The sequence below is a fragment of the Pithys albifrons genome, chromosome 6 (assembly GCF_047495875.1).
Source record: "Pithys albifrons albifrons isolate INPA30051 chromosome 6, PitAlb_v1, whole genome shotgun sequence".
In the NCBI taxonomy this organism is placed as follows: Eukaryota; Metazoa; Chordata; class Aves; order Passeriformes; family Thamnophilidae; genus Pithys; species Pithys albifrons.
This window is the reverse complement of record NC_092463.1, coordinates 52,822,094-52,848,458: the sequence shown is the minus strand read 5'-3', so window position 1 is coordinate 52,848,458 and position 26,365 is coordinate 52,822,094. Positions and strand designations below refer to the sequence as shown.

The window sequence follows — 26,365 nt, the reverse complement described above, 5'->3', positions numbered from 1 at the left end:
CAGTTCTTGCCCAAATTACATCTGGACTTTGTTCAGAGACAATATTCTTTAGGGGTACCTTGGAATCACAGAAATAGCTTTCTCTCAGTCTTGATAGCAGACCAAAAAATACTGAGATGAATGAAACCATGTATGATCTGCTTCAGATCAGGTTGGTTTTACTTGTTCCTTGTCTTTGTTTTAGAAATTTGGTAAAACTGATATCAGGAATTTATTAAAAAAAAAAGATTATCTGTGCTTACTGTCTTTTATAAAGTTTTTCCACTTTGCATATGGATGGTGGGTTCCTTTTGGTGGAGTGAAGGGGGAATGTTCCTGATTTTGGTCACTTCCATTTGATGCAATGTATGTTCCAGTTAGCCCTCCTGAATTTACAGTAATGCTTATGTTAGCTTAGTGGAAGAGGCAGACTATGTTCTCTCTCCATGCACTTTTTTGATTGGAAGTATGTGCAGCAAAAGACTGTGATAAATTCATGCACAGCCTCTCAGGTCTGAGTAACTAATTATAGTTCAGGGGTTGAGAGTGACTGTTAAATGTGAGGTTTTATATTGGAAATATGTCAAAAGAATATGAAAATAAGCATTCTGGGTTTTGTAATATTGACTCATATTATTCAGCGTCCTGTTTTTGGCTGCTCTAGTTTTAGCTTCTTCCTTCATGTTTTCTCAGAGCCAGCAGGAGGAATGTGAGCATGCAGGGTACAGACTCCCTCTGTTATGATATGCAACATTACAGTGCATTCCTATTAGGCCCAGCTCTGATGAGAAAACCGCTTAACTTCCATGGGCTGAAGCTGGAGAATGCCTACTAGAGGTCTAATACATATATCTATACTTCAAATAACATTTTTAAACTTGTGTAAAGTATGCAATTATTTTTCTTCTATAGATTTTCAGAAGTGTAACAAGTGCTTAGAAACTTCAAAATATGTTGTCAAAGAATGGCAAGTATCAGGCTACTCAGAATTTGGGCTTTACTTAAAACATATACTGGACCAATAAATAAGCCTTTTCACAGAGCTCTCATGCACATTCTTTCTGAATTAAAATTCTGTAATAGCAAAATTAAGTTTGGGAATCTGTGGCAAACAGTTTGCATCTATATAGCTTAATGTTGTTTTTTTCTTCAGGGTCTTCAAAATAATTTTTGTATTGAGTTATTTAAAGTAGAGCACTTCTAAGTTCCTTAAAGTACTGGTGCAGGTTGTTTCGTGAGATTTTTTGTTTTCCTGCAGTGGGTACAACAGGGCTTTGTTTCTGTAAACAGTTACCCAATAAAGTTGTTACTGGATTTGAATTTTTGTTTACAAATTAGACAGAAATGAAAGAAGCTCAGAGCTTACATTCCAAAACTGACAAAGCTGATAGCTACTTTTTTTCTTTTTCCCTTTTTTTTTTTTTTTCTCCTGGGGAGAGTGAATTGTTGAAAATACAAAAATTAAATCTATTACTCTTTGTAGTCACTGATATTTAAGCAGATAAACATTCTTTGAAAGTCTCGTGAATTTTTAGAAAAGGTCTTTTGTGGTTTATATTTATAAATTTGTATCTCTTTTCCTGAAGCTATGGTGTGCTCTGCATAGTTCATTCTTTTTCAATTGTAAACATAGTTTCGGTACTACCACTTTTGCACCAAACGCTGTTCCTAAGCGACTGCTGACGTCAGTTGGTGCAGCACAAGAAGGTTTGTGTGTTTATCTGCTGTGGGCAGACTCTTAGAAAAGACGAAAGTATGTAACTAGATTAGGCCAAAAAGATTGCTGCTTTAAATAAGCATACATACTGTTTGCAGTGCCTTACTTTTTTTTTTAATGCATTTTATTTTGATTAGCAGTTGTATCTTCTGTTGCATATGCCACAGGATCTCGTTTGCAGGAGACGATAAGGAGGGGTATATATTCTCTTTGCTGTTGCTTTAAAGGGACAGTGGTTTTACTTCTTTTCTACAGCATAGTTAGAATGGGAATTTAGAAGGAGTATGTGCCAAAGCATAAAGCTTTCACATACCTCATCTCAAGGTTAGAAATGAAAGCAGCCTTGCAATTTCCAGTTTAAGTGAAACATATTTACTTAGAGATTTTTGGCCAGAACTTATACATTTGGAAAACCTGGAATGATACTCTTGGAATATTTCACTGCATGCCTTTGTGTCAAATAGAGTTGGAGTGGAGCTGACTAAATGACCTTTGTAAATTTTTTTTGTCCTTGATTATACTTGCAGCTCACCCACAATGAATAAAAATTACCCATAGCAAAAACTTTTTGAATTAAGATCTTTTTATGAATGTCAGTAGTGGGACTGCAGCCATAGTAGGCCAAAAAGTGAAGTTAAGGAGTTTAATGGAGGTAGTAGTACTAAATGGCATAATAAGGCAGGAAGGAAAATGACCAGAATCTCTTCTTCAGGTTGAAGAATAGAAGCAGCAACTTTCAGGACTAAATGAAAGCTGAGAACAATTGCTCCAAATTAACTTAAATCAGATTAAAATTAAAGAAAATGCCAGTGGGACTTAGGAGAATATTAGCAAACATAAAGGTGAAAAGGTCAAGCTAAATAAGGTCAACTTTGAATGTTGCTGTGGTGATTACCAGTCTTGAAGTCACCATCAATCTCTACATTTTCTCTACTGTTATTTTGTGTTATATCCAGCCTTGCTTTGAGAACCTTCATGGGTAGAGAGTGCACAGCTTCTCTAGGCATTTTTCTTCACTTTGTCTCACTGCTTGTGTCTCCTCATAGTGACAATTTTTTTACTTGCATCTAGTGTGAACTTGTTTCAACATGGCCTCTCATCTTCCCACTGTGCACCACTGGGTACTGGTGTTGTCTTGTTGGCCTCATGTTAGACACTGGCAGGTTGCTGTTGGGTTCCCCCAAAACCAGACTAGACAAGTCCAGCTCCCACAGCCTCCCCTCACGGGGTACATTCTCCACTCTTGGAGTCATCTCTGTGGTCCTCTGCTGACTAGATATATTAGATGTATGGTTTCTAAGAGCGAGCAGAGGGGGAAATCATTTTGCTTGTTCTAGTGGCTGTGCTGCTTTGAACACAGACCAGAGAACTGCCAGCTGCCTTTGCCTCCAGGGCACACTGCAGGCCCTTGTCCAGCCCTTCATCCTTTTCAGAAGAGCAGCTCTCAGGCTGTATCATTGCAAGGAACTCTTCCTTTCCAATGCATGGATTCATGTGTGTCAGTGGTGTATTTCATGAGACTCCTGATCACTCATTCCTTTGGCTTATTCAGGTCCCTCTGGTTGGCAGCTGAGCCCTTCTTATGTGTAAACATTGTAAACTTCCACTGTGCTGAACAACATGGTGGGTTTTAATTTAGGTTGAAAAAAGTTAAGTAGCTGCAGGTGCCATAACCCATTTGCCCTTACTGCTTCTTTCTTCTAGGTCTTTATTGAATTTTCATTTCCTTTTACCATATTTTCTTACGACAAGAATTTTTTTAACTTCCAATAGGAAAGAGGGAGTTAGGAGATGACATTTAATTCAGTAAACTGTAGTTAAACAAATGGTAAAGTTGTGAGTTTCATTAGTATAAGAGCATAAAAATGGCTCAGATTAAGAGTCTGTTTAGCTTAATATTCTGCCTCTAATCTCTGATCTTTATCCAAGGTCAAGTTTAACATCTGTTCATAACAGTTAAATATCTTTGACATTTTTGACTTAAAGACGTCATATTAAACAGACTTTTGAGGCCAAAAGATGAGCTGGAACTTTTCCTGTCTATCCTATGCATCTTCCTGTTATAGCAGTGTCTCTAGAAGCAGCACACCAAGAGAAAAATCAATAAAAACTCTAATCACAAGTTGCTGCTTGTCATCTTCCCTTCAATTGCAAGGGCTAATGTGCAATTAAATGCATTAAAGGTCATGGGGGAAAAGAAAGTAGCTGCAAGCAGAAGCTGATGGAAAATATGATAACATATGATACTCTTCTTTCTTTTTTCCCACACCACCTTCCTACACTCTCCCAACTTCCACCTGTTTTCAGCTCAAGAGACTGTCTAATGTGGTTTAGCTATTTAGTTACAAGTGCTGTTCAGTCTCCTTTTCAATGTAGGGATGTTTCTTCCTTTGCCCAGTTTTACCTTGTACTTATTAAACTTCTTGTATCCTTTGGTAAAGCAAATTACTTACTGCCTGCTAGGGAAGAACTGTCTCTCTCTGGTTCGGACTGCTTGTTCCTAGTCCATTCTAATGGCTTCTGGTTATTGTGCTGTAAAAAAGTAGTCTACTGTGTTTAACTTTCTGCTGAACAATCATGAGTTCCGTGTAGCAATGTGCATGGCAGCTAGCAATGACAATAACTAATTTGTTTAAAAATTATTTTAAGATGATTTAGAGACCACCTTGATGCATCAAACTTCACGAGTTTATATATTCTTAGGCTGAATATATTGCAGTAATACATAGTTTTTCTGTTTCCTGGAGGTTAATAACTACCTGCCATCAGGAATTTTGTTGCAGGTTGATGCAGCTCGAAACCCTGCCTAATTTAGCAGATATGCTTGTGCAAAATACCTGGATACAAATGAAGAGCAGAAAAATACACTTTCTGAGATATCATACTGTGCTATTTTATTAGTTTCCTTCCACAGGGAAAAGTCTTGGATTTGGTGTTGTGAGATCAGTTGGAATCACCTTAACTGTCTTCACATACTTACAGAGAAATGGGTGCACCCTGGACATATGGTTTGGGTTTTACCAGTATTTGTTTTGCAGGTTCTGCTCTTGTTTACAGAGATCAAACTTTGTATGCTTTTGTAAATAAATGGATTATTAAATTTATTAAATTTAATGTCTATGATGATTTTTTTAAGTGAAGCTCCTTAATATGTTAAAAAGTTTAAGCAGTTATTGTAACCTCTTCTTGAATTAAGAGTATAAACTATTAAAATGAAATTTTCAAGAACACCTGTGAATTAACCATAACATGCATTTATTACATTTCTTAACTGCAACACAACCTATAACAACCATTATTGACTCAGGTTTCTTAGTTACTATCCTTTAGGTTCAATTAGGTTGTGAAATTGTAATTGGGTTCTAAACAAACCCTTTTCTCTGTAAATTTGTAATAAACAAACTGAGAAGCATTTGTCTCTAGACTTGCAAGAACTTTTTGATTGGTTAATTGCTGGATATTTTTGATAAGGAAGTGGAATAAATTGGGAATATGTGTGATGTTAGTATGAGATGCTGGAAATGAAATAATCTTTCTCTGATAATTGGCTAACAGATTTTGTTGTACTGTTTATACAAAGATTATGAAAATATCCATTTGATTTTTAATTCTTTAAATTTCTTCTTCCTGCTTTCCATATGACTTTTGCTTTTATTCCAGATGTGAAGTGGAACAAGTATAAAGCTGGTGTCTTCAGAAACACCTTGAAAGGCTGGGAGACTTCAGCAGATATACCTTGGTTTTGGTTAGCATATGTTAGACAGAAATTAAGAGGAAAGTTGGCTGGCAAGTGTGCATTTAGAAAGTTACAAATCAAATGTATTTGTCCAGGAGAGCTGAGGATGTTTTTTGTCTCTGCAGCCCAGAATAAAGACTTCTATTAGGGATAGCTGACATATGACTGCCAAAGAAGTAGAAACATTTGTATATAAGCTGGGCTTGGTGTCTGAAAGAATTAGTTTTAACTCAGTGCATTAATGCCTTGTTGTAGTCCTCAGAGGCAACCTGAATGTGTAGGCTTTATTTTGTGATTTTTTTGAGATGTTCCTTTTTTTGGACACAACTGCTTTAACATGGTGTTCCTAGAGTGGATTCATAGCATATTTTGTGAAATATTAGTTATTATCTTTCTGCTCTTGGTAGTTTTGCCTCATTGCCTTATTTCAGTAACTGACTTGGCCAAAGTATTGGTTCTCTTATATGTTGTACGGCAGTTGTTCCCAAACTACATGGGAGGACCAACAGTTGCCATCCTACTTTGGGTTGCAGAAGTGTAAAACCTTCACTGTTTATTAATATTTGGAGTTCTAACCCTATCAGAAATGAGGCTTGAAATGGAACTTATCGTAACAGGGGAAATAAAATTGGTCACTACTCCTTTTGATATAAAGGTGAGATGGGGATACAGGATAACATTCTTTCATAGAAAACATCTACTATTGACATATTATGACTCTATGACCCCTCGAGGTTTCTTTCAAATGGAATTATCCTAGAAGACTATGTACCTGTTGGTGTGAAATTTTGTGTAGACATAGCTAACTAGTGAGGTACTGCTGAGGGCATGTTTGCAGTAGCACATAATTCTTCTCAGGCTGTGAATCCTGGGAAAGGAGCTGAGCAAATATTTAAGTATTGAGTCAATGTTGAACTCCAGCCACTGTGACTACTGAGCCTAGTACAGCCTAAGCTTTTTAGCTTGTAGCTCTCTGTTTTTCTAACATACTGCTTGTTAGTTTGTATGAATGAACTAGAAACATCTCAGTACTTTTGATAACTATTCATAACTCTTCTGTCATTGTAGAAACAGGCCACAATTAAACTTCCAAAAAAACAGAGATCCTTATTCCTTTAACCGGTACCTCAGTCTGTTAGCTTACTGTGTTAGTGTAAACTTATCAGCCTGTATTAATTTCATATTTCAGAAGGTGGTGGGAGCAGACTAAATGTTTAGTGTTCTCAGACATTTTAGAGGCCTTCAATGTATTCTCACTGCATAGCTCAGCAGTGTTCACATCAAATATCATTGAAACCTGAAAGCTTCTGCTACCACAACAAAAACTTCTAGTTGCTCTGATGTTTAACTTAGCATTTTGATTAAATCTGGTGAATTCTGTACAAAAATATTCATATGCTTTGACTCTGTGTTGCAACTCCCTGACTGCAGCATTAGTTGCCTTTAATGTCAGTGACCAAACTCTTCAAAAATTAAACCTCTCTTCGATACTTTAATTTAGTTCTCTTATCCCCCATCCTGGTATGAAACTTTTGTTAGTTTTGGATGTTGATTTAAGGCTGCTGAATTAAGTAATGATAGAATGAGCTTTGAAGTATATTTTGCTTAACAGCATAAGTCTGTGTCTTCCTTTAAGGAAGTATGTTCCATATAGAAGAACTATCAGAAATTTGCGCATCTTAAACTGGGCAAAGAGATACCATATGATTCCTGTCCTTCGCTACATACAATGTATGCAATATATAATGAATAAACTGCATATATGATTCACATTAGAATTTTTACTCTGTAACACAAAATCTGTTTTAATCTCAGTTTGTGAATCATATAAAATTTTATTCTCTTTCATAAAGGATTACAGGTAGATTTTGAACACACTGATCTTTAGTTTAACTGAGTACTTGAACTAGAGAAATATTTCTGAAATTCCTCCATAGACATGTTCTGAAGAAAGATTTGATGCATTTACCCAACTAATTGGTGCATCATGAGGGCTTTCGTGAGTGAAAAATGATGCAGAAGAGGAACGCTGGTGTAACAAAGGTGCTGAATCACACAGCGAGCTGAGATATCAGTACTTATAAACAGGTTGGCATCTAGTAGGGCTGTGGGGATGTTGACTTTGGCTGGAGGCTAGTTGCTCATCAGGTTGCTCCTCAGCTGGACAGAAGCTCATGGATTGAGATAAGGAAGGGGAGAGATCACTCAATCAATTACTATCGTGGGTGAAATAAGCTTAACTAGGGGAAATTAATTTATTAATCAAATCAGACTAGGATAATGAGAAGTAAAACCAAATCTTAAAAACATCTTTCTCTCACCCCTCCCTTTTTCCCAGGCTACACTTTATTCCCAGTTCTTTACCTCATTCCCTGAGCAGCGCAGGTGAACAAGGTGTGGGAGTTGTGGTCAGTTCATCACAGGTAGTTTCTGCTGCTGCTTCCTCTTCACAGGGAGGACTCCTTCCCCTGCTCTAGTGCAGGGTCCCTCCCATGGGATACAGTCCTCCTACAGAACTTCTCAGCATGACTCCTTCCAACAGGCTGCAGTTGTTCATGAACTGTTCAGTGTGGCTCCCTTCCACTAGATGCAGTCCTTTATTAGGAACAGGCTGCTCCAGTGTCCCCCACAGGGTCACAAGTCCTAACAGCAAACCTGCACCAGCATGGGCTCCTCTCTCCATGGATCCACAGGTCCTGCTCCAGCATGGGCTTCCCATGGGGTCATGGCCTCCTTTGGTCATCTACCTGCCCTGGTGTGGGCTCCTCCATGGGCTGCAGGGGCACAGCTGCCTCACTATGTTCTGCACCACAGGCTGCAGGGGAATCTCTTCTCTATTGCCTGGAGTGCCACCTCCCCCTCCTTCTATACTGATCTTGGTCTCTGCAGGGCTGTTCCTCTTACATATTTTCACTCCTCTCTTCTCTGGCTGCAATTGCTGCAATGCATGAAGTTTTTTCCTCTCTTAAATATGTTATCCCAGAGGTGCTGCCCCCATTTCTGATTGACTCGGCATTGGCCACCAGCAGGTCCATCTTGGACCCATCTGACATTGGCTCCACCTGTGTCTACAGGAGAAGCTTCCAGCAGCTTCTCACGGAAACCGTCCCTGTACCCCTGCCCACTACCAAAACCTTGCCCCACAAACAAAGGTCCTGCTAGATGTCATTGTCCTCTGTTAGACTGAGGTACTACGGTCTCTTTTGAGACTTGAATTTTCTGATGCTTGTTAATAGCTTCATTATTATAAGGGTTGAGGCAGCTGTTTGATGGACTGGACCACTAAGGAATCATCACTAAATACTCTGTAACAGAAAACTGTGCTTCTAAAGTCTATAATAATTCCCCATTGCACCAAGAGCACACTGGATTCGTATTAAAGGACTTAAAAAAATTGGATAGTCCCATACACCAGGCTTTATCAAGAAGGTTGGAAATTGATAGTGGTGTTATGGGTAGCCATAAAACAGCAGACTAGTTTGCAAAAAGATTGTTACCAATCAGTCTGAACAAAAGAGAGCTACTGCTATTTTTTACGAGTTGACTTCTATGCTTAATTCAGGATAGTGAAAATCTCACAAGCATAACGAATCTAGGTAATTACTAAATTGTTGGAGACTGAGTGAGTTGAAGGCAATATCAATATTAATTTTAACTGAAGATTTTTTTTCTCCCTTCAATGGTCTTGAATTCTGTGGCACCTTAGAAATTTTAAAGCTACATGAATTAAATATATCTTTATATAGATAATTCAAATCTTGCACGTGGATGGGATCTTTGGATTAAATCTTTAGATACCATCAATGATTGTTTATTGGATCAGCCAACCAGAAAATGAAAAACAACTCTTAATTTCTTCCTGAGGAATATTATCTCCTTCGAAATAGCAATCAGAGAGCATTTGTATAGTAATGATTGCAGTGTCAATGATAGTTCAGAATTCATGTTGAAACAATGGAAAGCAAAAGGTCTATTACACTTGTGCTCAGAAAAACTGTTAAAATAAAAGGGGGAAGTAAATGAAGTAGAAACCCCTGCAGACAGCATAAAGACTGTTTCAGGACATCATACTGGAAACTTGAGACAAATGCATGCCATTTATCAGAACAAGACCTAAGATAACAAGACTTATGCCATAATCAAACAGGATGCTAAAAAAGGCTCATAGGTAAAAGCAAGCATTCATTAAAAATTTGTATCTAGAACAGACAGATTAAATGTATTAGTTCAAGGCAGACAAAAATAATCTGATGAGCAACTTGCAGAAAATAGATTTAAAATTAATATTTGTACAAATGCATTGAAGCCTCCCACCTATAGGACTAGCAGGCTCTGAGAAACAGAAGGAGCACCATAGGAGATGAGGCCACAGCAGGAAAAGAAAATTCTTTTTGGTAATGTTTGTTGTGGGAAAGCTGGAAAAAACTCCTGTGCTGGAAATTTACAGGTAATGTTTCAGAGGCTTTAAGTCAAATTTAAGTGTTGTAAAATACATTTGTTACTGGAAAACCAGCAGACTCTCAGGACCAGGTAACGCATGCCCAAGGTTCTCAAGAAACCTGAGGCAAACCCAACCAAATTGCTGAATGTAATGTGCAGCTTTTCACTTAAATTTTACTAGGTCACCATTGACTGCACCTTGCCTTGTCATGTCATCTAATGAAAGTTTGAAGAAAGCTCTAAAGAACTGTTGGCCAATAATCATGATTTTCATGGCAGGCAAATTAGTAAAAATCATAACAAACACTTCCGAGAAAGATGTTTGGGGGAAGAGTCAACACTGCTTTTCTGAATGAGTCTTGCATCCAACAAGCTCATGAGAATTTTCTGAAGGAACTAGCAAGCTTGTAAGTATTAAAGATCCACCTCCAGCATTCTGCTTTAAAAGTGTGCACCTTTCACTTTGTCACCTGAATTGTCACTTATTAGAAATTTGAGCAATTGGAAGAATCTGGTTTGATCGGAATGCCAAAGACAGGAGCAGCTGGTGTATGTGACAGCAAGTATTGATACAGGAGTTGCTTTTATTTAATGTATTTTGTTAGTATGAATGCATAGTTATTTAGTGTGAGTATGTAAAGATCATTTTTACATAATGCTATAGAACATGGAAATGTAAAACCTGGACTAAATATGGGCATATTTGACTAGATATTAAGCTTTGCACATAGGAGAGGCGTAGGTTGCAAACGGAGTTCTGAAGTCAAGCTTCTTTTAAGCCTAACTACCCAAAACCAATTAGAAAATTGATTTCTAAATTAGAATCTAACTTGTATTTGCCTCTCTTTTCCAAATTGAAAACCACTGTGTTGACACATAGGCTTAAACTTACCTTATTATTCCTTTCTTTTTCTTTCATTGGTTTGAATATTGTCTCAAAGTCCTTTGTTGTAGGGCAAGACTGAAAGTTGAAGAGAAATGGCCTTTATAGCCATGATGCATGTGGTATTGTCTTTCTGAAATTCTGCTGTCGGATTAGCTATTTTAAAATTGTATTTTGCATATGGTCAATAAATATCTTTTATCTTTATAGCACAGTACCTGAAGATTTCTTCACATTACGTACAATCTGATCTGAAGTGGACTTGGCCTACAGTTTCATCTCTGAGTTTGGGCTGTGTCCCAAAACTGAGCAGGAGAATGGTTTCCTCTGTGCTTTGTTTCTCCCTTGCCTTGTCTTGCCTGATTTGATTGCAGTAGGGATAAGAACTGGATGTGGGTGTGGAGAAGAAAATAAGTCCAATGTTTTGGTAAGCAGAAAGGAAGAAGTTGGGGCTGAAGGAAAGAAGGTTCAAATGAAGGTTTGGGATTGAATGAGAATGGAATCATTTTATGTCTGGAGTAATGAGATTGACATGCTAGACAAGGAGATTATGGTGAGAAGCTTGGGAAGTAAACATAGCTGGAGATACCTGAAGAATCAAACTGGAATAAGGAGGTATGGGTTGGGTTTGGATTAGTGCTGAATGGACAGGGCTGTAAATTTAAGAGAGCAAGCAGAAACTTGTGCCTGCTGGGGAACATGGCAATCTGGAGCCTGAATGACACCATCTCCCTCTGCTGCGAGCAAGCACCTGAGAAAGGCTCTTGGTGCTTTCTAATTGTTGTCTGAATAAGAGATACTAACCTGTCATTGCTTGCTCCAGTGGGATAGATCTTCTAGTGGCTTGTCACTAGATTAGTGTAATGACATTTGGTGGAATTTGAAAGTTGTGGTTTGCCTTGAGAAAAATTAAGTAGTACCAATAAGAAAGCTAAAGTGGGCTGTGTTTCTGAAGGATTAAAAAAATTAAAATAAAGTGCCTATGATTTTGCCAGTTTTAATAATATAATTCCATTCACCTCTTCTGTCCCACTTTGCCCTCCAAATCCTGAAATTTGTGGTGCATCACAGTGAGCAATGAGAGATTTTGGCCTGGTTTGGTTTTGTTTTGTTTTCTTGCTGTAGTTCCCAGTTCTCTGTGACTGCAAGTAGGTTCAAAGAATGAGTTGGAGGTCAGAAAAAAAGAAGAGATGGACTTAGACTGGGGACAGTTGAACATTACATCGGAGAAGTGAGGTTTTTTATGACTTTGTCACTGAAATTTCTTTGTGTGTGTGAGATCCTTGGTGAATTGATAAAATCTTTTTTCCGAATGGTTCTTTAATTGTATGTGTGTGTTTTGGGTTTATTATTTGTTAGGTTTGTGTTTTGTGACTGTGGATCTGATTGGCAGTACAGGTAACCACTCCTTGCTGTAACCAAGGATTATGAACTACACTTTTGAGCTATGTTGTGGTGAAAGAAACTGAACATTCAGTTAGACATCCAAATATAGCAAGATTATTTTTAACTAATTTTTTTTTAATCTCAGTTATTGATCAGTAAAGTTCCCCAATATTTTGCAACCATTTTGTTGCTAATTTTGTAAGAATATTCAGGTGTTATTATGGAAGACACTGTGCCAAAGGCAGACAGTGAAAAAAAAATTGAGTGGTTTTGAACTGTCTTCAGCAATTACGGGACTGTACACTAAAAAATAAACCAGCTGAGTACTGTACTCTTTCTGTGGACCTGATCCATCACTTTTCAACTGTGTCAACTCATGCTTGCTATACTCCTTATTGGCAGACAAAATTTCTATCCCATTTGCCCCTCTGTAAATCTCTTAAAACTAAGTCTTCTTAGTATATTGACTCTGATTGTCTTTGCTTCTTTTTTCTTTTTGGAGGCACATTAACATGATGTTTTCTAAACATAAAGAGTGCATTTAACTTGAGGTTACCTTATGAGGTGGAGAATTTCAGAGACTCATTTTCTGCATAGAATTTCTTAAAATATTTTCCATTTGCTTGAATAAGTGATGCTGAAGTACTTACATGCATTACATTGTTCTGCTGCAATAGAACAAGTTCTGCCAGTCATGAATTGAAATCTTTGTTTCTAATACATCAGCATGTGGTACTGTGATTCTAAAACATGAACTATAATATTTTTAGTGTCTAGAACACTGTGAATGCTGCTTATATACCATATAACTTTATTACAAACATATATGAATTTTATACCATGTACCTTATACTATGTCATATAGTGGATTTTTATGTATTTCAATTCAAATATTGCAGTTTTATATGCATTAAAGCATGTTATGCGATTAAGAAACCTGCATTTATGCTTTGCAGTTTTACCTGAAATGTTACCATACTAATAGCCCTCAACAGTCTTCTATTACACAAGGTTATGATAAAACCTTTCTTCTTCCAGAAATAATTTATCTGTTCCCCAGGTAGAAGCTGGATATGTTCAGAGAAAATAATCAGTGTTGATAACTGAAGATATGCAATAAATTCTGTCATTGATGAGACTTTTTAAGAGCAATGTCTTATTTTGTTTCAGGGTAAGATGAGAAAGTATCGGGTTTTTTGGTTGTAAAAGCTGAATGACAGAGAATCCTTCTCTGATACAGTATTTTTATGCTGATAACCAGTCTATTTCAATTGTATTTCTGTGTTTGTCAGGCTTTAAAATATTTATCATAATGCTTTCATCTGCCTTGGAGAAGATGGGTTTTTAAATACAATTATAGAAAACTCCTTAGAAAATTAATCTGTATTCCCTTCCCAGTTTGGAAGGTGTACAGTAAAGAACATATGAGGTCACACTAAATGTGTGGAAGAGAAAGAAATACTAAATTGTTTCCTTGCTCTAAAATGGTCTAAGTTAACCTTTTATCCCATGATCGTTTAGCTGTGTGGGTGGGTGTGTTGCCATGGCTTGGCTAGTTTATGGTACATCGGCTGTTCTACAGTAATTGCCAATGGATTTGCTTTTATTTCCAGTGTAGTAAGATATTCCCTGTGTATTTTCTCTGAGGGGTGATAACTGGAAGTATTAAAAAGAGTGAGATGCTTCAGATGGAGCAGCTGAAAAGCAGCAGCTCTCGCCACACTAATTGCCTAATGGATATGTCTGAGAGGCCCTAATGCTTAGAAAAATGTCCCAGAGAGATGGGGTAGAGTCACTTCCACGTGGATCTGCAGCAATTGTAATATCTTAAGTCATTCACTATCAACCTGTTTTTACCAGTAGAGAAATCAGGTAATTTGCATTTCCTGGAATTGAGGAATATATGGTGATAGTTTTCAGATTTATCATGTTGCTTCAAAAGTTTATTATAATTTTATTGCTTTTATTACTTACTTTATTCATAACTTCCCAGTGTTTACTTTGCACTTTTTTTACAATACTCCAAAGAGACTTGAGCTACTACTGGCACAGCAGGTATAAGAATGTTAAATAAGTTGGTTTAATTTATTACAACAGTGATATTAGGAATCTCATCATTTCGCTTTGGTTTGAATACAGGTACAATTAACAATTTCTAGACTGTTGATTTGATACTATAGTTGCACAGTTGACTGACAGTTTTAAACTGATGACAAAAGTCTTTTGAGATATTTATTTATTTGGTTGGTTGGTTGGTTAGTTAGTTAGTTGTTTGTTTGTATTTAACCATTTTACAGGTATCCTGAAGGTTTAAATCAAAATTTCTGAAGTCCAAGGAATATCTTGTTGAAAAACTGTATTTACTTCTGTGGCAGTCAATTTCTGTCATTTACTCCTTTGGCCTCTAAGTGTTTTTAAATTGTGAGTGAAAACCTGTCTGTGTTTCACTGCCTGCCTTGGTGTAGACGTGCTCTTCAGAACAACAGATTGTATGTAATATACTGATTTCTCAGCAGCTGAACTACTTTTCCTTTCCTACCAGCCTGTAGCAATTTGGTTCAACATTTGCATGTTAATAGTATAAAAAAAGTCATATTTGCATCTTTTGCCACAAATAATGGTTTTGTATACAGCCTGATGATGCAGTATTGAACTAGTTCTGAGAAGGCAACTCATGAATATAAATAGTTCCCATTTTACAAGTATTTTGCCAAGGTCAGTGGGAGAGAGGAGTGAGGTCAGAAGTAGCTCCTTAGTCACAATCACATCTGGAGCTGAAACAATTTCTTTCTTTGTCTGTAGAAATTTGGCAGTGTTTTAGGGTTTCCAGAGTTTAGATGTTCAAATCTGGGACAATGGCAGAGAACTAAACTGTCCATACATAGATGGACTGTGCATGGAAAGTAGAATTTATTCGCATAATAACCGCTTTTTCTGGATACCCCGTAGCCTTGATTTCTGTGTTTGGAAAATCAACTGTTACTACATAAATACAGGAAAAGCCATACCATAAATGCTTTTCATAAGGCTTTGAATTTGATCACTAGATCATAACATCTTAATTACACAGGACATCAGGCAGTTCTGTGAGGTTCAGTCTGCATTTTTCCTTCATCACAGAAGAAATATTAATGCAGCAGCAGAAGCATTCTTTGCCTACAGTGATTATTGTTCAAGATAGCACTACTGGCACTTGGTTTTGACCTCTAAATTTGTTTCTTCTTGGCAGTGGCTTTTGGTATTGTCCAAGTGCAGACTGATGTCTTCTCAAAGGAAAAATATTTTTGTTTTCTCTTATCTGTCAATCTGTCCACTTAAGTAGTCTCTGTTATCATATTATAAAATGTGACATACAAGTTGTCTCTGAGTGGAGAAAAATAAGCATGTCTGCAAGTTGCAAAAAGGGTAGTGCTATGTGGTTCTTTTTTGCAGCTTCTCAGTTTAATACTGGATTTTAAGGAAACTGTTTTGGGAATATAACCTTTTTGGGAAAGAGAGCATGGGTTGTCTTAAAAAAATTAAATTAACAACTCAGGAGGACCAAAAAGTTATGTTATTTTCACAAAAGCTATCACAGACAAGGGACCTGATGGTAGGCACTTTCTACAAAGTATCTTCCTGCCAAAATAATCTCCTTTTTAAGAATTTTTCTTCCATTTCCAACGTGTCAAACTGATGGATTACATAAACCTTTTCTATGATTATGGACCAATCTTTGTAGTTTCACCAAACAATTATTTTGTATTTGACAATTGTTGTACATAATCAGTCTGAAATGATGCCACAAAGAGGAATCACTGAATATATGCTTGAGGAGAAAGATCATTTGCCTTGAGGTATCATCTGGTGAATAATCCAAGCGTTGTGCCCTCATACTCACTGAAGCATTCCCACAGGTTTGAAGTACTGTTTGGACATGGGACTTGACCACTTTCCAAATTCAAGGCCTTTTATGTTACAGCTCAGCATAAAACTGTGGTGCCATGTAGATTTGGGAAACTTAAAGTACTTTTAAATTACCTAATGACCATGATGATATATGTGTGAAGTGGTAGAGTTGTGGTAAAACGTTTTAAATTCATTTAGTTCTTTCTGCTGCAGCAGATGAGGAGTGGTTCACCATCTGCTGTTACCTGAGCTGATTGAAGGCAGGAGCAGCTTTAGTTTCCTGTGGGCATCATCTGCCCAGTGCCTTAGCACATTGCTGATGAGTCCAGAGAGAGCATTAAGACTCCTGAGTTATTTAATTTCTGGTGTCTCAGGTAGGTTGTCAGAATGGTACCTTGGAAATAGGCTGCATCCTTAGACCTTTCAAAGTTTCAAATAACCCTCTTTGAATTTAGTGTTCAGTAGTTGAATTCAGTAGTTGAATCATAAAATTATGATCATCATGGATATTGCAGTGTAGTACCATCCTTAGTAATGTTGGAAGATTTTGAAGTAAGAAAGTTTTTCAGGAGCATCTTTGGGAAGGTCATTATTAGCCTGCTTCCAGAAAGGTTCATTCAAGGATGAGAAAACTATAGTGTGAACCACGTAGATCTAATAACTGTAAGCCATCAAGTAAATTTTTACAAATCTGTTTTGGGCCAGTGCAATAGGCAGTGGAAGAGGAATGGTAGAAGTAAGTATTGTAATTTTTAATTAAAATTAAGAAATTTAAATATATTTATTTATCTATTATCTATCTACATGTATATATATATCAATATCAGTGGTGTGGATGTCACTTGTCACTATCTCTGTAAAAGATCATAATTAAGAAATCAACTTCTATCTGAAGTGCAAAGTTATTAAATGTGTCTGGGATTTACAAGCAAATTATTATAACTTTTTAATGACATGATGAAGGCAAAAAATATTAGAACATGTTCAAAATTTCAAAAATCTGTGTGATCTCATTTGAGACTATAGACTTGCTGTGTGCCAGTCTTACTGGTGCAGTTCATAGAATGATGCAGTAGCTGAAATCTGTAGATTTTTTAAAACTTTACTGGTGGTTGCATTGTAACTGGTGAAATTTATTCAATTGGTTTCTGTTGAAGTGTGATAGTGAGGCTTAAAATGTGTCATTGTAGAATAAAGTTCAGTTTTGACGTCATACTTTTGACCTTCCTCAGTTTGTAGCACTTTGATTTTCCTGCAAATGTCTTTGTTTTAATTTCTTCAAGCACACAAGTACTCATGGGGGAGGAGGTGGGTAAAAATAATAAAAAAAAATACAGAAGGAAAAAAATCCATGCATTATTGTAGATAAAAAATTTTAGAAAATAATTCTTTAGTCATTTTATAAATTTAAGTCTTATTGCTACATGTGAATCATAACTTTCTTTTCACTTTTCAAGTTAAACTTGATCTTTGCTCAAATGAACTTCATTACAAAACCTGAAATCTTACTCTTTTTACAGATAATACAAACCACATTTATATTGCATAAAGATACATTTACTTTTCATTAGTTATTCTACAAAATGATTATTTATGGGTTTAAACTGCACATCAAATCAGAAGTACTGTGAAGTGGAATGGAAAAATTTCATAAGTATGCCCTGCTATGGCTAACTAAAGATGTTCCTAAGGCCCTTCAAGCACTTGCAGGATGTCAGTGTCTGATGGCTGCTGGTTTGTTAGATGCTCTGAAGTGGTCACTCCTCAACTTATGCTTCATGCTGTGACTTTAAATAAATGTCAGGCCTCGTCATTGGCATTTCTGTCCTCTCACATTCCCTTGCCTCCTGGCACGTGTTTACACTATCTGTGTAAATAAAAAGGAGCTTACAGGAGGTTTTTCTAAAGCCAATTATTAGGTTGGTAATTCTTGTGTCATAAAAGTTTGTAGAGTTACTACCTACCTAACTATTTTGTAAAGTTTTTGATTGTTTTTGTTTCACTATTTCAAAGTGACAAATGCACTTGTATGTATTGACAGTGCACTTTGTATTACAGCTTACAAAGCTAAATTTAGGATGGGGCAAGTAACAAAACTGTGCTACTACTGAGGTCAGAGATAGCTGTGGATCTTTTATGAGTGTGAGGGGTAACTGCATGGCCTCAGCATTTCTGTGTGATATGGGAATAAAAAGATGGTGTAGTGGCAGGAGAGAGGCTGCAGCTCCTTTACATCCCTTAAATATTCTGGGGACGTTCCTGACAATTTATCATGTCATTCACAATTTTGTCACTCTAGGTTCATGTAACACATGGATTTAGACTGTTACATTTCATTTTTTAGAAGTTAATAGAGCAGAAAGAACAATTCCTGTAGAGGAAGACGTATGTTTATTCAGTAAATAGTATGGGGGGTATAATATGTATCTTAGCTCAGTTTCCGAAGGAGATGAAGCTTATATGATTCTGCCTTGCAGGCAGAAAGGTGCAGGAGAGTGTTGGTGCTCTCTGCATTTGCTGTACACCTCTCCCCTCTTGCTTGCTAGCTTTTGAACATGTTGCATCACTTCAAAAAATGGATAGAGGAGTAGTTGTTTTACTGATGATCCAGTTCCTGTAAGTTTGTGGATTGTAGATATTAATGATCTCTATGTGTGCTCTACTAGAGAGCACTTACTGTGGGAGAAGGACCTCAGGAACATTGCAAATGCATGGCAGTCTTAGTTTCAATTTAAATTTTTGGTGTATTGTTTTTGACTGTTCCGTTTTGCTCTTTTACCATACAACATTTCATTGCATGAATTTTGAGACATCGATATTGAATTTTTGTTTCTTAACTTTCTCACTTAAAGTGAACCCTTTCCAGAAGAGTTGCTAAAGCTACAAGGAAGAGAGTTCCTTCCAGTAAATCTTTAACTACATTGCAGGTACCAGGTAATCAAGCAGGAGTCTTCCTGTTGCCTTGTTATCCTGAGGTTTCTAAAGATGTGAAGTTCTTTATGGTTCTGTCTTCCTCCAGCTTCTCCCTGACTATTCTAAGCATGTTTTGTTGAACCAAATAGCTTGTTTGACTAAGTGTATGACTGTTACGTACCTCATTGAAGTTATTTCCAGTTTTGGAATTAAAATTTGCCAACCTATTTTGATCGTATGATTTCCAGTGTAGTACCATATTGAACATAATATTATTTTTCAATTTTTGGACAAGTGTGAAAAAATTATTGTGTTTTATGAATAATTTTATATATTTGTTCTGTATGGGAAGAGAGAAAGTAAGAAGTAGAGAGGTGACTGATTTAGGCATCTCTCAGTTGTTCTACTTTTGAAATTAAAATATGACTTTTATACACTTATTTGTGAAAGTAATGTTGGGATAGGGCTTGTAACAGAGGTATAGTTGTGTTCTTCATTTTAGACTATCACCTGCTGTAGTGGTGGTGGCCAAGCAGTGACACTGTAATAATATTTTGACAAACAACTATTCTTGCTGTCTTAGGAAACAAACCAGAAAACTGCTACCAAATAAAGCATATTTACATGTTTAATAATTTTTCTGTTTTGATTTTTATATTATGCCTGTGGATGAGTGTATTTTCTTTTTATTAAACCTGGAGATAGTCTTCTAATACACAGTTCCTCCAGTTAATCTGACAAAACACAAAGCATGGACTAATCTCTTTAGCTCTAATATAGTCTGACTTTTTCCTGATGAAGGCCCCCAGAGACTGAAACATGTGTAGACCTTAATTCTTATATATTCTGAAAATTAATCAAACTTGCTGTGAACAAAAGAGCATTGACAAATTATTTTGATATGATACAAGTGTTATAACTTACTCAGATGTGCTCAACTTCAAACTTGCATTCTACCTGCCAAAAAATATTCCTGGCTGCATTTCAGTTCATGGCTAATGAGGCTTACTTTTTTCCATTTTAAGTTATTAGTTCCTTTTAAGAACAAAATAGATGAAACTCAGATAGTGATGTTTGAAAGAAGACAATGGAAATAATGTTTGTTCTAATTCCTTCATTAGGGCAAAATAATGTCATTTGTGTAAATAATTATTGACTCTCTTTCCTTGAGTAAGTACTCTGTGCTTTTTGAATGAAAGGTAGCACTATGTGAGTCTTGAGGCTAAAGGAATTATTTAAGATATTTCCCTGCATTTAAATATTGGCATCTGGGTTCATATTTTTGAAGGTGCTTGCTAAGAGGGAAAGACCGGATGGTGCTGGAGCATCCATACATTGGAGCTGAATGCTGAGAGTTCCTTGAGGCTGTCTCATGCTCTGTCTCAGCCCTGTTCTGAGTCCCAAGATTCAAAAATGCTTGCATAACTGGGTACTGTTTTGTGACTTATTAATTGCTCTCTTGGGTATATAGTTGCATGTGAGTCAGATTGGCCACTTTCCCAGCTTGCATCACTGGCAGCTGTTTTGCTTGAGGCAGATGGCTTGTAAGAGAAGCACCCATAAATTAGGGCACTGCTATTTTTTTCAAACCATTCTGTGAGAGTGAACCTGATGAGATGATGTTTCAAAGTGGTTTTTGTACACCCTGCTAAATTTCTTTGTGTCTAAATAGCATGATTTACAGTAATTTCTAATTTTTAAAGAGAATTTTAGGACAGTGCAGATACTACAGTGTAATCAGCATGAAAATATTAAATTATATTAGAACCATTGGTGATGCTTTCTATATGAAAGAAGGCTGTGAAAAAAAATGATGTCAGAAAGAGCCTTAATACCCTTTATATAGTGAGTAAGAGCATTTTTAAGTGCGGTAGCAAGAGAGGAAATGGAATAGCATATGATAGGAAAACGTCAATGGGCTACTCAAGAGTTTTAGACATATTTGTGTGTAATATTTTTCTTCTGGATTTCATACTTACAGTTCCCATGTAGAAGTTTGATAGCTAGACTTGTAGAAAACTGCTTCTTATGAGTAGTAGGAGACGTGCATTTCCTTCCAGTTAAGAATTCTCTTACTGTGCTTCTTCATCCATATGGTCATTCCATAGGTGTACATATAGGAGACTAGAAAATTTCTTAGATGATCAGGACAAACCTTGCCTTTCTATGTGCCTTCTCATTGGCATAAACCAAATGTCTAATCCTAGAATTGCCAGTTTTTAAAACTATGCAGCAATTTTAAACCACAACAGCTTAATACTTTTGGTGTCTGTTTATTCTTTTGTTCCCATACTGCTGTATATTTTTTAAAAACAAAATAATTTTGATTTTTTCTGGTTCAGGCCTCAAAGATTCTTGTTTTCCATTGACCATGCCTGCCATCCTCCAGTGGATTTTAAGAAGCACCTTTTCTACAAGGGTACTTTTGAGTTTCATGTCTGCATGTACACCTTTGCAGTAAGGCATGCATTTGAGAATATTTGAGCTGGGCTCATATTCCAGGAAATAAAGGATTATTAATAATTTTCTCCATTGCAGTCCTAAGCGTTCATGGTCTGGTGGTAAGATGGGAAGGTTTCTAAATCTAACTCTGGTGCAGTTAAAATATGCTAGAAATGAAGAGAAGGTAGGCTCTGAAAAAGAATTGGTCTGTAACCAAGTTTAGCTTGGAGAAAATAGTTTTTACTTCTTCCCTGGGGAAAATATTCTCTAGAGTTCAGTTTTGTCACAGCTTTTGATCTGTAATATTGATTCAATCTGCCTTTGTACATGGACTGGTGTTAAATCTCTCATTGCTTTCTTGACTTACTGTGAAGCATTTGGGAGCAGCTCTGCTTAGAAACTGGCCACATAACCAAAGTCTGTAAGTGTTCAAAGCAGAATTAGTTTTTAAAATAACATTAATATTTGGAGGATGGTTTTTCTGTGCTCTGTAGAGATGAGAAGATTTAGTGCAATCCTAATTGTACTACATATGACATGATTTAGAGCAAATATTTAAAACATTAATTCACACATAGTCTCTTTCAGCTAAAATTAACTTTTGTGATAAGACCCAGAAATTCTTATTAAAAATAGGTTTTAGAGTAAACCTATTGGTCGTTACAGGATGGGTGCAGAAATTACTACGATCTGCTTTGTTCTATGTAATCAAAGAACAAAATTAATCCCTTTGGGCCTAATGTTTCATAAGTTCTATTGTCTACTGTTAAAGCTTAATGTGGCTGCTCTTACTTCTTCAGTGTTAAAAGATATTTTCAGCAATTGGAGGCATAATTGAAGCACAGGGAACAGAGGCAACTGCCATCACAGAGCTCCCAAGAAAGAACAGTATCCTCCCTGCTAAAGACCTGTTACTAATTCCAGGTTAAGTCCGTGAGCTTTACCATTCCTGAATGATGGTAACAGCCTAGAGCTGACTGAGGGCAGAGCTCATTGCAGTCTACAGCTTCCTCACAAGGGGAAGAGAGTCATGGACTGATCTCTTCTCTGTGGTGACCAGTGACAGGACCTGAGGGAATGGCCTGAAGTTGTGTCAGGAGAAATTTAGGTTGAGTATTAGGGAAAGATTCTTCTCCCAGAGGGTGGCTCGACACTGGAAGAGGGAAGTGGTCACAGCACCAAGCCTGACAGAATTCAGTAAGAGGTTGGACAACGTTCTCAGGTACATGGTGTGAGTGTTGGGGTTATGCTGTGCAGGACCAAAGAAAGAAGCAGGAAAGGCAGTAGGCAAATTTTTTTAATATCTGTCTTCTTTAAAGTTTGAGAGATTTTTGGTTGTTTAGTTTGGTCTTTTTCCCTGCAACTTCTTTCTGACTGATCTCTGGGTCAAAATCCCTGGCAATATGCATGGTAATTATGTGATGTCTTGCACTGTCCTGGCAGAAACAAATACAAAAAAGTTAGTCAGTATGAACAGGGAGATTGAAAAGAGAGTTAAAAAAAAAAAAAAAAAAAAGGAAAGGCAGAAAAAGTACCATAGTAAAGTCATTCTGTGTTTCCATACGTTGCAGACAAGGTTCTGTCAATCTAGTTTTACATTTCAGAGTTTATCACTGACTAACTTTAATATTTTATCTGAAACTTGCCAGGTGTAAAGTATCCTTTTTTAAATGGCATCCATGACATATAAATTAACATGTCAGTGATTTTTTTGTGATTTTCTTTCCAATTCCATCAGCATAACTAGAACTTCTTCTATATAGAGTTCATTTATATCTCTCTTCTTTCTTATGGATTATTTACTAGACTACATTTGGAGTGAAGAAGTGAATATTCAGTGTCTGCTTACCTGTGCTTTTCAGGAGAGTAAGATATTGGTTATTTTGGTTATCCTTGCTTCAAAACTTTCCTGCTTGAATATGAGAATTGAAGTAGTTTAACCTTACATTATGCTATTTGCAGTTGGGCAAAAAAAATGTTAATGATAGGCATGAAAAAATCCATCAGGGTTCAAAAGAATAAATGCCCTTCACTTGAAGATTTGCTGTTCTCTACCTTCCCTATCATATGATCATCTTTACTTAAGAGAACATGTAAACTTATGTTTCAAAACTGTTCTTTGAGGTTATTTGATTCAGTACAGAAGAATGTACTCATGTGATCATCAGCTGTCACCATCAAATTAAAAACTAAGCACTTATGTAGGTAGAGCAGATCATGCACCTTTGAGTGACAACCTGAGCACTCTGGAAAATGCATTTAAAATATTAAATAATCCTTTTGAAAGACAATAGCAAGTTAAGTAATGGTAATTTAGAATCTCACCAAAATATTAGTCCTTCCTTATTTCTCCTTTCTCCTCTCACAAGCTGCTTCTTATCTAATTTCTTTCCAAGCAAAAGAGTAAAATTATTGGAGGATAATGAATGGGTAAAGAATTGAACTTGTTTTCATTTAGAAATGTAATTAGTAATAAATTTAAATTTCAAATGCAGCTTCTGGAGGTCTCTAGCTAGTTTTAGGGGAAATGCATTTAATCTCCTCAAGAATTCTTACATATCTTTCATGAATTTGGGTCCTTTTAAGCTATTTGGTTATACAATATTCAGTTCAGAGACATCCCTTTTACAGCAGGTGTAGTTATGGTTGTGACAGTGCCTGTCATCTTCATAATAGGCTTGCAATTCACTCTGATCTTAAAAACTAGGTTCCAATTGGATGTACTAAAAACAGACCCATCAATGTGTGTGAGCATATGTAATGATTAGTTAGATATAATTGCAAGCAAATTCTCAGCTCTATTGGCTTCAATTTTGTGTTTATTGTAGTATTTGATGTTGCATTCTGTTACTTGGAGATCCGTGCTGCTGGCAGTGAGGCCCTCATTTGTCTCTATTGAACCTTTCTGATTATTTTTAGTAGCCAGGCATATATTCCTATTTCGAAAGTGTAAAGAGAAATAAAATTGAGATGCATTGTAGGAAAAAGAAAAAGTTCTGTACCTTGCTTTTCCAATGGACTTTTGAGCACTATGAAAGATGGTATTTTAGTATGTTTCTTCATTTATTTGGTTGTGTTACTTAGTTTGATGATGCTCTAGTATGACAAAGTTGATGATACTGTTAGTGTGATGATATATTTTGAAAAGCTTTTATATTGCAACTGGTTGCTTTATATACGCTTTTCTGTAGCATTTTTGTGTATATACATATACATAGGCATGTATATCCATACATATGCATTCATATACCTGCATATAAAAATACAGACAGTCTGAAAAGGAAATCTAATTTATGTTTTCCAAGTTCTTTGATCTGTTTTGTATTTAAGTTTTAAGAAGCTATAATGCTTAGTCATTGGTGGAGGAGGGCTAAATAATTAAGGTCAGTTATTCCGCAAAAGGAGCAAGTGGATTAAATAAGATTTGAGTCATAATAAAAAAAAAAATCAGGTGGATACTGTATAATTTTTTAAAGTTTATTTCTTTTAGAGTGAATGACTGGGTGATGTGGAATTCACTGGACGGAGCAGGACACTGCTACTGCCTTTGGCAGCATATTGGGTGAGGGGAAGAGAAGGAGATTCCATACTACAAGAGTGGTGGAAGAATGCTGAGTCTGTTTAGTCTAGAAAAGAGAAGACAGAGGGGATCTCATTAATGCATTTAAAGATCACAATGGCAAGTGCCAAGAGGATGGTGACAGACTCTTTTCAGTGGTGCCCAGTGATAGGATGAGGAGCAATGGCCATAGAAACACAAGAAGCTCCAACTCAACATGAAGAAGAACTTTATCCTGAGGGTGGCAGGGCATTGGAACAGGCTGCCAAGGGAGGTTGTGCTGCCTCTCCCTTTGGAGGCATTGCAAACCCACATGGATGCATTCCTGGGTCACCTGCTCTGGGTGACCCTGCCTTGACAGGGGCTTGGACTGGATGATCTCCAGAGGTGCCTTCCAACCCTAACAATTCTGTGATTCTGTGAGATTTACAGAAAAAAGCTGGAGGCCTGGACTTCAGACAGAGATGGGTGAGAGGAATAATTCTATAAGCAGACCTCATTAGGAAACTTCCCAAATACACAAAAGGATTGTACGGTTTATTGCAATAGGAAGATTGCTAAGACGGACCCATTTTTATAAATACTTGTTTTACCTTAATATAGAGATGATATCAAACTGGTTCACCCAGCCCAGGCTTTTTATCTTTAATAATAGTCAATAGTAGCATTTATTTCAGAAGTGGTTCTTTCCCCCCTGCCGTGTTTTGTCATATTACAGTTTGAGCCATCCTTAGGTAGAGGTTGTATCTGAGTCATGGTGAGTAGCCATGGATTGATCAGTCTCTGTTAGATTTTTTAACATCTATGGTTACATTCAGTTTCTCTAAAAACCTGCAGTAGTGACTGGAATAATTCAATTATGTAGTGTGTGAGAAATACCTCCTTTGGCTTGTTTTAAACCTGCTGCCAGATGCTCTAATTGCATGGCCCCCATTCATGCGCTCGAGAACAGCACACACTAACTATTCCATAACACTGGTAATTATAGGGCATTGTAATAATTCCTTTGTTTCCCTCATTCTTGAGGGATCCCAGTCTGTGTAGCTCCTCACAGTAGAAGCTTGATTTCACTTATTAGCCTATCCTTTTTTATTTCTTCAATACTTCTGTATCTCTGTGAATCAGATTGGTTGTCACATGGATCTAGGCAGTGATCTTGTTTTGTATTGTTTGATGTTTCTTTTAGCACCTTTGAGAATTGGACTGATCCAAATGACTCCAACATCTCTTTTCTGGTTGTTATTGATGTAATATAAGCCCAGATTTATATATATATATATATATATATATAGTAATTTTAAATATATATAGTAATTTTAAATTTATTTTTGCTCTCAGTATTTACTCATTAGTTAGAGCTGAACTTCAGCAATGTCTTATTGCTATTAACTTGCTATATTGAGACCTACTGATGCTTTTTCA

General features: G+C 36.6%; 1 protein-coding gene and 1 non-coding gene across 2 annotated transcripts in view; both read left to right on the top strand.

The window, feature by feature from the left end:
- The window catches only part of PDE3B (phosphodiesterase 3B), an 85,530-nt gene that overhangs the window by 26,653 nt on the left and 32,512 nt on the right, over nucleotides 1–26,365 (top strand). The gene's annotated exons all lie outside the window — the stretch shown is intronic.
- LOC139673769 (U2 spliceosomal RNA) lies at nucleotides 3,601–3,788 on the top strand. Its single transcript, XR_011698195.1, has one exon. It is a non-coding gene; the product is annotated as a U2 spliceosomal RNA (small nuclear RNA).